The sequence below is a fragment of the Leptonychotes weddellii genome, chromosome 1, assembly GCF_054177405.1.
Source record: "Leptonychotes weddellii isolate Sample4059 chromosome 1, ASM5417740v2, whole genome shotgun sequence".
Taxonomy (NCBI): Eukaryota; Metazoa; Chordata; class Mammalia; order Carnivora; family Phocidae; genus Leptonychotes; species Leptonychotes weddellii.
This window is the reverse complement of record NC_138369.1, coordinates 101,685,212-101,698,938: the sequence shown is the minus strand read 5'-3', so window position 1 is coordinate 101,698,938 and position 13,727 is coordinate 101,685,212.

Here is a 13,727-nt window from a genome sequence, read left to right as displayed (position 1 = left end):
TTGCGGATGGAGGGAACGACATTTTTAATTTTAGCTCTAAGTTTTAGTTTTTTAGGCCAATAGAGAACACACCTATAGAACAACTTCCATACCTGTATCTCCTGATATACATGAAATTGGATTTGAGTATGATGACTAATGAGATAAATCTTTACATCTTCTAGGGAGGAAGAGTATTTTACATGTGAGAGTTATGTAAATAACTGTGGCTAGAGGGTAGAATGTTTCAGATTAAAGAGAACTATAAATTCTTTGTCACTACCCTCACAGAAATGTGTGGTCTATTTCGCTACCCACTTGAATCTGAACTGAGTAACTGGGTCTGTGACTGTTCAATAGAAGACAGTGAAAGTGACTCTGTGTCACTTACCTAAACCTTTTAAGAAAACTGTCAAGCTCTGTTATCTTCCCTCTAGAAGTCTAGGCTGCCATGATAAAAGCCCAGAGAACTCTGCAGAAGACAATTTAGGCCTAGTTTATAAGTCCCAGCTAAATTTTCAGTCAACAACCCGTCACGCTGCAATAACATCTTCTGGCCTCAGTCCAGGTACTCCACATAGAAAAGAGCTCCACATAGAAAAGAGGTACCCTATTCCCACTGAGCGTTGCCCAAATAAAGAAAAAAAAAATCATTAGCCGGCATATTGTTGTTTCAAAACTTAGTATTAGAGGGGCACCTGGGTGGCTCAGTCAGTTGAGCGCCTGACTCTCGATTTTGGCTCAGGTCATGATCTCAGGGTCATGGGATCCAGCCCCGCATTAGGCTTCACACTCAGTGGGGAGTCTGCTTGGGATTCTCTCTCTCCCTCTCCCTCTGCATCCCCCCGCCCCAGCTCGCGTGCTTCTCTCTCTAAAATAAATAAATAAATCTTTAAAAAAAAAGAAACCGTATTGGAGGTAGTTTACATACAACACTAAATAATCAAAATACAAACTCTCCTCTCTTTCCCTTTAATGACAATGACAGCAAACTTAATGTAGGTTGGAGTAAATTTGAATAAAAAAATCTTTCTATTAGCAATTTTTAAATAAATAACACAAGTGAGTGATTGAAATAATCTGAATACTCATCACTAAATGCTACAAATATATTTTCCCTCTTTCTCTAAAATAGGATTTTTGTTGTTCTTGTTTTTTTTTTTAATTGTATTTATTTATTTGACAGAGAGAGACACAGCGAGAGAGGGAACACAAGCAGGGGGAGTGGGAGAGGGAGAAGCAGGCTTCCCGCGGAGCAGGGAGCCCGATGCGGGGCTCGATCCCAGGACCCTGGGATCATGACCTGAGCCGAAGGCAGACGCTTAACAACTGAGTCACCCAGGTGCCCCTTGATGTTCCTGTTAAACCAAATTACTTTCATTCATTTGATACTTATTTCAATGTGATGACCTTCTAAATTAACCCTATACTAAAATTTAATGATATTTATGAACTATATACATACTAGTGATTAAAATGAAATTTTTGATTATTTCAAAAACCATTAAATCATTAAATTGTCATGACAGAAATAACCTTGAAGTAAAGTCTTACATAATGCATTTTAGTTTCCTTCATAGTTGAACTTGATGGTATTATCTGAAAATTTACACATTTGTATTTATTTCCCATAAATTTAATTGCCTCAATTTCGTAAGTTCTTCATTTTTACATATAGTATGCCATCTAGTGACAAAAAAATAAATATAACAAGCATACGCTTAAGTAATCTTGGGAGAAAAAGCTATGTAATAATATGTGCTTGATATTGATTTACTATAGAAAATAAATTACATCTTTATTTTTTTCTTAAAATTATTTTCAAATTTGGAAAACCATTTAAAATATCATCACCTATAAGATATTCCATGGCATATGTATGCAATATACCCCTTGTCTGTTAAAATCTAGTTTCAAGTAGTGATGATGCTTAGTGTACTCTATCAAATAATATTAATTTTTTACTGTAATTAGGATTTAAATCCTATCACTTAAGCTTTGATATTCTGCTTATTTTACAAAATAGAGCTCACTAGCTTGTCTAGCAGTTAACAAAAATAACTAATACCTTTTATCTCTACAGAGTGCTCTACACATACACACAAAACAGCAGATTTCTTTTCAGATGAGTATATTCTTCATAACAATACAATGCATTTTATATTCTACAAATAAAACATTATTTCCATATATCTCATATACTGTCTATCTAGGTCATCTTATAGATGCAAGTATTGAGACTTAGAAAGATTATGTGCTTTGTCTCTGACAATAAGTAGCAAAAATAGGACTTCAAAAGAGGAATTCTTATGCAAAAATCAAAATTAAAACTATAATGTGCTAATAAAATTTCAAATATAAAATATGTTTGACATAGAGTTTGTGGCTAAGATTTTTTTCTTTATAATTCTAAGCCTCTCATTCATTTTTATAAACAAATTCTTGACCATCTTTCAGATAAGGGATACAATATATGGATATTCCATAGGTATTTCCCCAAACTTACTCCTTGTCAAGAAACTTATGAGATTAAGCAATATAGAGCAGAATTTGTAAAACTTTGTTTTTTAGCTACCCTGAGTGCCTAATCAAACCTGTGGAAACTTTCTCCTAAAAAAAAAAATTCCGCTTCTAAAGCCCATCAAAGCGATCTTTAGGAATACTGTGTTAAGTAGGGAAACTTGACCTTGAGGATTACTTCCATTTACCTGCCACTAGCAAGCTCTTTGACCTTTAGTTTCTCCTTTTTTTTAGCCTTTTTGACAAGTTTTCCTTTAAATGTGATCATGTTCCCTATAAAAATGTGTACCACCTGATAATTATGCTCAATTTATGTACTAGACGAAACACCTTGAAATACATATATGTGTGTATGTGTGTGTGCGTGTGTGTATGCATATGTATATACATACCAATATTGAACTCATCTTTTGTATTTTTCAATATCCTAAATAGTTCATTAACTATATGCATGATTTGAATTTTTTAGGTGGGATGGCATACAATAGAAAATTAGCTTTTGGGGGGCCTGGGTGGCTCAGTCAGTTAAGTGTCTGCCTTCAGCTCAGGTCATGATCCCAGGGTCCTGGGATCAAGCCCCGCCTCAGGCTCCCTGCTTAGTTGGGAGCCCGCTTCTCCCTCTCCTGCTCCCCCTGCTTGTACTCCCTCTCTGTGTCAAATAAATAAATAAAATCTTTAAAAAAATTTAGCTTTTGAATATAAACCTTTATGAAAAAATAAAATATTTTCTACTTTTTATATTCTTTGCATTTATAAGAACTAGGCCTTGCAGACCTAATCAAAGAGATTAACCTAAGGGAATCCTTAACCAGGAAATACCACCTGTCCTGGTCTCAGGGGTTTGTATGGAGAAAGCCACAGATATAAAAGCAAGAATCTAGGCAGATGTCTTAATCTGACTTGAACATATTTCAAACCTGAGAGTGAAGGCTTTCACACATCTTTGGACACTCCATATGTGAGATTTGCGAAGGAGACGCTCTGTACAATGTTATTTTCCAACAACAGTGGAGAAAAAAGGGAAGATCGGCATTGTTATTTAGCAAGATCGATTAGCTGGCACTCTTGAATATCCTTCATTTAGCATAGTGAGACCCAGAAATCTGCACATGCTTTTTCGAATCAATAGAAGGAACCAAACTGAGAGCCAAGAAGACTTCTATAAATGTGCTATAGCTCAAAAGGTAAGTCACTGTGAAGTGGAAGCTGAAGACAACTCAGGCAAGAATCCAAATGTAGAATGTGGCAGACATTCAAAGATAAGGGCCAAAGGATGATGAAGCAGCAGAAAAGATTACTAGTAAAGAACTACCAACCCAAATTAATGTAAAAGATCAGATCCGAGATAATCCAGCCACAAACATCAGACACATACTATCTGAATGCCCAGGACTGGGACTGAACCAAATCCATCTCAGAGCATACCAGTCCAAAAGAATTTAGAAGACATCTTATGGATCTAAAGGTTATGTATTTTTTTCACAGTCACACTCCTTTTCTATCACAACAGTCTCTATTGTGAGAGACTATTCCACAGGACCAGGTTAAAGGAACAGATGAAAGCATGGAAATTTACTTGTGTCTTCCAAGCAGAGATTGTATATAAAACATTAAAATAAATCTAGTGGATTTTTGATTTGCTCTTCCAATGTTCCCAAAGAACTTCCATGCCATGCCTGCTATTGAAAACCACTTAAGGGTAGAGAATTCATAGGGAACAACAGATCAACTAGAAATAAATGAAGACACTAAATTCTCTGTTAATATCTGCTATATACTTTATGTTTATGCCCCCCCCTAAATTCATATGTTGAAAACCTATCCCCAATGAGAGGGTATTTGGAGATAAGGCCTTTGGGGGAGATAATTAGAAAAGGGATTAATGCCCTTATAAAAGAGGTATCAGAGACTCCTGCACCACCTTCCACGATGTGAGGCTACCTCAAAAAGACAGCTATATAAGGATCTCACCAGCTATCAAATTGCCAATTCCTTCATTTTGGACTTTCCAGTTACCAAAACTAGGAGATAAATTGCTGTTGTTTATAAGCCACCCATTATATGGTATTTTATTATAGCAGCCTGAGTAGACTAAGGCAATATCTAAATATAGACTAGGTTTTTGGCCTGCATTAGATATCTAATATTACATGGTTCTTTTAAAGAAAAGCAGAGTAATATATATGGAGCTATCTTTCTCTGCTACCATACATATGATAGGATATTAGAAATTTAATCATCATTGAGTTTATTATACTCTCATTCTGTTCTTCTGACAATGTCTAATTTCTAGCTAGCCTTAATCAGTGAGAGCATGCAAATATGTATATGTGGCTACCCAAACAATTATTGTAAGGAAATTATTATTATTACAAGGAAATTAAGACATAATTGAGTAATTGAATAATAATTACCTTAACATAATTGACATAAATGAATAATTCAATCTTAGGATATACAGAAATTATTATAAAACAATGACATTTACTTTTGCTTTTTTGGATAATCTCCATCCTAATAGGTGTAAGGTAATACCTCATTGTGGTTCTAATTTGCATTTCCCTGATGATTAGCAATGTTGAACACCTTTTCATATACCTGTTGTCCATTTGTATGTCTTCTTTAATAAATGTCTATTCAAGTCCTTTACCCACTTTTATTAAGATTATTTGGTTTTTGTTTGTTTGTTTGTTTGCTATTGAGTTGTGGGAGCTCATTATATATTTCAGATATTAACTCCTTATCAGATATATGGTTTGCAAATATTATCTCCCATTCTGTAGGCCACTTTTTGTTGATCATTAACTTTGTTGTGCAGAAGCTTTTTAGTTCGATGTAGTCCCATGTCTATTTTTGCATCTTTTGCCTATGTTTTTGGTATCATATCCAAGAAGTTATTATTGACCCAATGTCAAGAAGCTTTTCCCCCTATGTTTTCTTCCAATTTTACAGTTTCAAGGTTTAAGTATTTAATCTATTTTGAGCTGACTTTTGTGTATGATGAAAGATAAGAATTCAATTTCATTCTTTTGCATGTAGATGTTCAGTTTTCCCAAAACTGTTTGTTGAAAAGATTATCCTTTCCCCCACTGTATAGTCTTAGCACCTTTATGGGCTCTCTCTTCTATTCCATTGGTCCATATGTCTGTCTTTATGCCGATACCATACTCTTAATAAGTGCCAACATTTATTAGTATTAATAAGTGTTGGCACTTATTAATTAACTTATTAGTATTAGTAAGTGTTGGCACTTATTAAGAGTTGGCAAAGATGAGGAGAAATCATATCCTCTGTGCACTCTTGGGGGAGCAGAAAATGATATAGCATCTATGGAAAACAGTATGGTGGTTCCTCACTAAATTAAAAATAGAACTACCATGTGATTCATAAATCCCATATAGCCAAAACAATTGAAATCAGAATCTCAAAGAGACATTTGCACTCTCATGTTCATTGAAGCATTATTCATAATAGCCAAGATATGAGAACAACTTAAATGTCCATTAATGGATGAATGAATTAAAAAAATGTGTGTGGCATATACATAAAATGAAATATTATTCAGCCTTTAAAAAGAAGGAAATTCTGCCATATGTGATAAAAATAGATGAACCTCTAGGACATTATGCTAAGTGAAAAATATCAGTCACAGAAGGACAAATACTGCAAGATTCCACTTACATGAGGTCTCCAAAAGTCAAACTCATAGAAGCAGAAATAGGATGGTATTTGTCCCAGAGAGAGTGGGTATAAGTTTTTTGTCATGCAAGATAAGGATGTTCCAGAGATCTGTTCTACAATGTAGTACCTGCAGTGAACAATACTGTATTATACACATAAGTATCTATTAAGTGGGTAAATCTCATGTTAATTTTCTTGCAACAAGAAAAAAAAAGTTACACACTTGAGTACTAACATGTCTAAAATAATGTCCACAGCTCCAAAAATTTTCTTTCAATGAGATATGAGAGAAGCAGTCTTTAAGTTTTAAGGGTACTCTTCATAAGTTCTAAATGTATGAATTAATAACTCATCTGTAGATTTTCCAATATATCATTTTTGAGACATGCTGCTATCGTTAAGTTTTTCTATATGCAAACTACCATTTAAGTGCTTTATACATTAAATAAAAAATTATTATGATATAGATACTATTATAATGCCAGTGAGAAATGAGGTGACTGATACACAGAGAGGTTAATAAGTTTGCCCAAGGTTACAAAGCAAATACATGGAAGCTCCACAGTGTGTCTTCAATCTCCATATTATTTAAAACAACACTATATTGCCTCTGCCATTATATCTTAGAATATAACTTTCATTGTTACTTCCTCAACAGTTAGTCAGTAACCTTGTCTTCATGACTACTCAAATTATTAGTGTATTCTGATTATGTTTTTCCAGAAATTTAGAGCAACATGCAACTCAGGCTAAAAAGAACCTGCGAAATCTCATCTTCTGACAATCATTATTCATTCAGGTATGCATATGTGACAAAATTGAGAAAATGAGACATGAGAAAATATTTTGTGGGAACTTCTGAAAAAGCCTCCTAATGTTCTGAATTTCTAAAAGCAAAATTACATTGTTTCCTTTAGTAAGACTGCCAGATTTAGCAAATAAAAATACAGAATGACCACTCAAATTTGAAATTTTGATAAATAATGAATAATTTTTCAAAGGACATACACTAAAAAAAAAAGTTTATCAAAAATTCAAATTTAACTGGGTATCCTATACTTCATCTGGCAGTCTTACCCTTTAGTTAATTATAGAATAATGAAAACCTGGGAGCTCTTGGCAGACATCTTGTAATTCTAATAGGAAGTCAGTCTTCAGATGAAATGGCAGATAGTAATAGAAAGAGATGGAAACAAACAAGATAATGATGACATACCTTTAGCTGTTGAAACAAAACCCCCAAGTCTCCCTAATCTCCTATTTTTCACTAACCGAGCCAATATATCTCATTAATGTTTCAGCTAGGATAAATTATTATGTGACTATAATCAAATATACCTACTCTGATACACACTAAGGAACTACCATGGCATATTACTGATCTCATCAAGCTGTTGCTGTTCAGCCATTTAAAGTTTACATACTCCATAGATGGAAAGAAAAGTGGCTTGGGATCTACCAGACATGTTATGTCATACAATGTAATTACTTTGCTTTATTTGGCTCCCAAGACCTGAAAGTTTCAAGTCAGATTGCCAAAGGGATAATAAAAACTCTATTTTGTATCATGCAAAGAATATCATAAATCAGTACCAGAGCCAGCAAATACTCAACCAATATCTTGATGTTAGAATTATGTATAATTTGTTCCATCACTGCACATGAATGATGTGGAATGTTGGTTGCTGTCATTGTCTGTTCTCTACAAACACCTCTTGGGTGTATCTCTGTTTATGCTTGGTCCATTATTCAACTGCCATCTTCATTATCAGCTCATTATCTCACTGATGGAGTGATGCTTCCCTGCTGATACTGAAATGGGCCTGCATAAAGACATTGACCTACTTGGGTTTTGGTTAGAATCACAAAACTAGGCACAATCCTCCACAGAAAAGGTGATAACCCCCTTAGAAGTGTAAAATGGGTTCCAGTGAAAGAATTTTGGGGGTAACAGAGATGAATACTTAGTACTAAGTAGCTTGAGTAAGGAAACTCAGTTGAATATATATTTTATTCAAACAACCAGCTTTGTTTTAACATATTTTGAAAGCAGTCAGCATAGAAAAAGACTAACAAATAAGTGTAGCAAATTATTTTTCTTTAAATGCAATCCTAGTTTTCTCTTATATTTGCATGTCTTCCCTCTGTCAGTCCACTTAATTTATTATCTTTTGCCTATAGGAATTTCTACTAGTTGGCTTTTATCATGAACACCGCTCTAAAACTATATTTAAACACTGACAACCTCCTCTATTTTTTATCCAAAACTCTTTTCTAGTTCCTCATTTGTCTTGAACCTAAAAATCAAATTTTGCTTTGAAACCTGTTATCTCTCAATATTGACTTATTCCTAGGTCATTTTAACAGTGGCTATGTTTTCCTCATCAGCTTCTCCTTTGTGAAAATGAACATACATTCATCGGATCCTTGTATATCTGGTTACTCTTTCAATTGTGAAAAATAACATATTTCTATAGGCTTTATTTACATGGAAATTGAACAGAAATCTAATGCATTTGTGGTAGATTTTTTTTCTTCTATGAGAGTATACATGATCACTATTAAGGTACATTGAATAATCACAAAACCTTGGACTAAATACTTAAACATACGTGAGCTAGACAAGAACAGAGCTATTGAAATGAAAAAAAATAGTAAAATCCCATTCAGATTTGAACAGCTATACGTATGAGCATTTTCCATGGGTAAATAAATAATAGAATGTATCCATATACTAGATTTTTTCAAATACTCCTTCAAAAGAAGTTCACTTATATCAAATATGTACTTGAAATTATGTGTGTATGTATATGTATCCACACCCACACTCTCCACCTCTCCACATACACGCTATTTATATACCATATACACAAACATATGCATATATGAATTCAAATACATAAATATTTATTAATCTATCATCAATTATCATGTATTTTATCATGAGAAAAATGTTGGAAGCAACCACTATTGGAAATCAGCTGAAAAACTATGAAAATTCCAGGAAGGATAGCCACTGAAATGATGAAAATGATGACCTTTGTTTGCTTAAAAACAAAATAAAAAAAAACAAAAAACAAACCAGGGTGGTTTAAAAATACCTATATATCAGAAAGTACATATTGTTTTGTGAGATATCCTGCAGTGACATCTGTTTTGTTTTGTTCTGTTTCAGAAGAAAAATGCTAAAGAGACTTTTAATACATAAAGGCAATCCTGTGTCATGAGGAGAATTGATATTTGCTAGGAATATATCACTTCCTACTCTTCATTTGAACATTCTGAATATTCCAGAAACAGAGAGACTTTTATGATGATGAATGACAGCTAAAAAGAAATCAGACCAATGTATATACATCAAATAGGTAAAAAAAGGACAAACTATAAATGTCTGTTAAAGAGAGAACACTACTTCAAAGACATTGCCACAAAGGAAGAATGAGTGTATATCATTGTGGATTAAAAAAAAATAAAGAGATGCAGAGAAAAAGTCTACGGAAGCAGTAACAAAATAACAAAATGATATAGAATAATTCAAAAAAAATTAAAGCATGAAATAAAGCCATCATAGAAATGAAAACAAAATCAGAAGCAGAGTGGAACAGTAATCAATGCTGAAAATATAGCAAGTGCTTGAAGAACAGAGGCAAGAAAAGGATACAAAATTAAGTTGAAATAAAGTATTAAACATTAGACAGAAAATTATAAGCTGACAAAGGGACATCAGTATGTTCATTATTGTTATCTTTGAAGGAGAGAACTGTACTAATTACACAAAAAATGTAATCAGATATAAAAATCTTGAAAACTTGAACAAAAAGTTGAAAATGCACAATGTCTTCCGAGAGAGGGGCAATTTTTATGAAAATTAAATATCCAAACATTTCATTTAAGCAATTCTTTTCTTGAGAACTACACCCTGGAAATAAAATATCAGTATATAAGGATAAATTACAAGTATACTTTTTGAAGTCTTCTTCACAATGACCATAAACCAGAATCAAAATGACTACCAACCAGTAAAGAACAGCAATAATTTCCATGTTTCATATACTTAAATTATAAATTTGCCCTACATAAGATATTGTTTAGTGATTTCTACCAGGTACTGCTGAAGGAGAAAAGCTTAATATAAAATAGCATGTAACATCTCATTTTCATAGAATCGAGCAATAACTGAGAAATGAATATTCTTTATATATGCAGGGCTTTTTCCTCTTTTTCTTATATTTTGTATTTTTCTAGAATAAAGATCAAAAGTTGTTTTGATTTGTAAGCTCTGTAGTCATGTTCTCCTTATCCCCACCTGATATTGTTAAACTGTAGTTTCCGTTTTTTGTTTTTTGTTTTTTTTCTTTATCAGTCTTGCTAAGAGTTTATCACTTTTATTAATCTTTTTAAAGAATAAACCTTAGGCTTTGTTGAGTTAAAAAAAAAGTTGTTTTGGAGAACATAATAACTTTCAATTCATTGTGCATGCAGGCTTATTCACAGACACACACAGATTACCCAATTTTCTACATGTTATTAGTTATACTCACTTTACCAAGAGGGGGATTTTTTTCTTACAAGTTTTCTTTACAAAGTAAAAGTTCTAACATTAAACAGTTTCAACAAACTAACAAAGTGAAATAAAATTAATTCTAAAAAAATTATTTCTAATACTGTCAAAATACAAGTAAAATATAATCAAAAAAGATAAAAAATTGGAAAAAAAAGCATTTAATATGTTATACTAGATTAATATCCCTCTCTCTCTCTCTCACACACACACACACACACACACTCTCTCTCTCTCTCTTTTTCTGATATTAGAAGACCGTTAAATACAAGCTGCATCTTTGCAGAAAGATTCAGTTAATGGGATTCTGAGGTAAACCTGCTGGGATGAACAAGGCCCTTTCTTAAAGTTCACCTTTTCTTTATTTTCTCTCTCTAGTTACTTTTTAACAAATCTAATGAATTAACCTATAAACAAGGAGCATTTGTAAAGCATGGGTAATTAACAAGGGTCATGGGTTAATCTCAAGAAATAAACATAATTTACATGTTTGCTTCTCAGAAAAGGAAGACAGGGTCTTGAATTTGAAAAAGTCTAACTTTATATGCTTCATTCATTCTTCATTGGTGAATGTGGTGGTGCGGCTACATTTTGCTAAAGAAAAATAGTGGCTCTTTTGACCTAAACTGTGTTTTTATTCATGCAGTTGACAGACCAATTTTGGTGAGAAAAAATTATGGGCAGAATCAAGTATTTCCTTTTCATTGAAATTAGACTGGAGTCTAAACATAAACTACCCTCATAACTGTAGGCACAACTAGCTCTCTGTTGTGACTACAGTGTCTCATACATTATTAATATAGAGCTCCTGAAAAAATTAAAACCGAGGCAATCATTAATATTATTTTTTCCAGTTTGAGATACAATTGACGTACATGACTGTATAAGTTTAAGGTATATAGCATAGTGGTTTGAGCTACATATATTGTGAAATTATCATCACATAAATAATTTTATTTAGGGGGCGCCTGGGTGGCTCAGTCGCTAAGCGTCTGCCTTTGGCTCAGGTCATGGTTCCAGGGTCCTGGGATCGAGCCCCACATCGGGCTCCCTGCTCGGCGGGAAGCCTGCTTCTCCCTCTCCCACTCCCCCTGCTTGTGTTCCCTCTCTCTCTGTCTCTCTCTGTCAAATAAACAAATAAAATCTTTAAAATAAAAAGTTTATTTAGCATCCAAGTTCATCTAGATACAATAAAAAGAGAAAGCAAAAAGAGAAAGAATTTTTTCTCTTTGTGATGAGAACTGTTAGGGTTTATTATTTTAACAACTTCCCTATATTGATATAGCAGTGTTAGCTATAGTCATCATGCTGTACGTTATATTCCTAGCATTTATTTATCTTCTAACTGAAAGAACCTATTAACTACCTTTCTCCATTAATATTCTTATGTTACAGATATGGTTATTATTAAAAGTGACTTGTTCAGTATCATAAAATACACAAGTACCTGCAGAGCAACATAAACCCATGATTTCCAAATGCCAGGTTATTTTTATATTTTCCAGATATAAAGCTGCCACATTATTATAATCTCTTCCATGTGCTTTCAAATGGATAATTTTATTAATATTACTGTTTACATAACAACCTTTAGGACTAGAAACTTCGGAAATTAGAATTTTATTAAGTAAGAGACTTCAAGTGAGTCAAAATTATAAAGTCAATTTTTTTCTCTAACTGTAGAAAGGTCTAATAAATAATGTAAAATAGTTAATTGATTTTACAAAATGTTGCCTACGAGTGTGAAATTTAGATCACAGTAAAATCATTTTAATTTACTTATAAATGGCATATCAAAAATAGGATAGTTATTTTGTCATTTTTATAAATCATTAATCAATTTCCTATATTTATTTAAAATTCAATCAGAACAGTAAAAATGTTATTTTGAAATATCTTCCATACACATTGAACTACATTTTAAGAGTCATTCTAAACCTTGTATAACATTGTATTCTACACTTTATCTGATTATTCCTGAATTTATTAGTCGACTTTCAAAAGCTCTTAATTTATTAGTAACAATTTTGGCAACAAATAATACATATTTTGTCCACTTCGACTCCAGCATTTATGATATATTGTGCTGGAATATGATTAGAAATTTATGATAATAAATATGAATGAATAAAAATTCAATGACTAAATTATTTATTAAATATCTATTTCCTAATTTATTGGATTAATTTTTGGTAGTTATTACTATTATTTCTATCTTTCATAGTATATTTTCTAGTAGCGATATTACTATCCACCTCAATATGTATCATTATAAGTAATTCCTGGATAGATATATGTAAAACTATACCTGAGATTTTTGGCACTTTTTATTTCCAGTTTTCATTTATAAATAATCCTTTATTTTCCTTAAAGAAAATGCTAACACAAATAAAAGTGTTCTGCATTTTCAGTTTTTGTATCAGCCATTGTGAATAGGCAGTTTCACATAATGTTTCGAAATAAAAATATTTTTAGTTAGGAAAGAATACTACTTATTATGCATTATATTATGCAGGTTTTAAAATAGCGTTTTAGTTTAGTATTACTATTAGTATTTTGCTGGAAAATATTTGATAGTCTCTCCTCTGTCAGCTTGTTGTAAAACCCTTCATATTTAGTTGCTTCCCCATTTCCTATTTCACCAAAACCCTAACAAACAAAAGCAAATTCTATACATGTATATATTTTTATAAATTTCAGAAAAAACATATAAAGCTGTAAAATCCACATTTTATAAGATATAAATAGAAATATAATAATACAGGGAAAAAGCCCTTATTTCAACCATTCATTAGAATGTCTACCCTTTTCAAAATAGAATGAAACCAAATTAGAGTATTAACTTTTTTTTCTCATCTGCCTTCTTTTTTTTATATCATTATGTTATGCTAATCACCATACATTACATCATTAGTTTTTGATGTAGTGTTCCATGATTCATTGTTTGCATATAACACCCAGTGCTCCATTCAGTACGTGCCCTCTT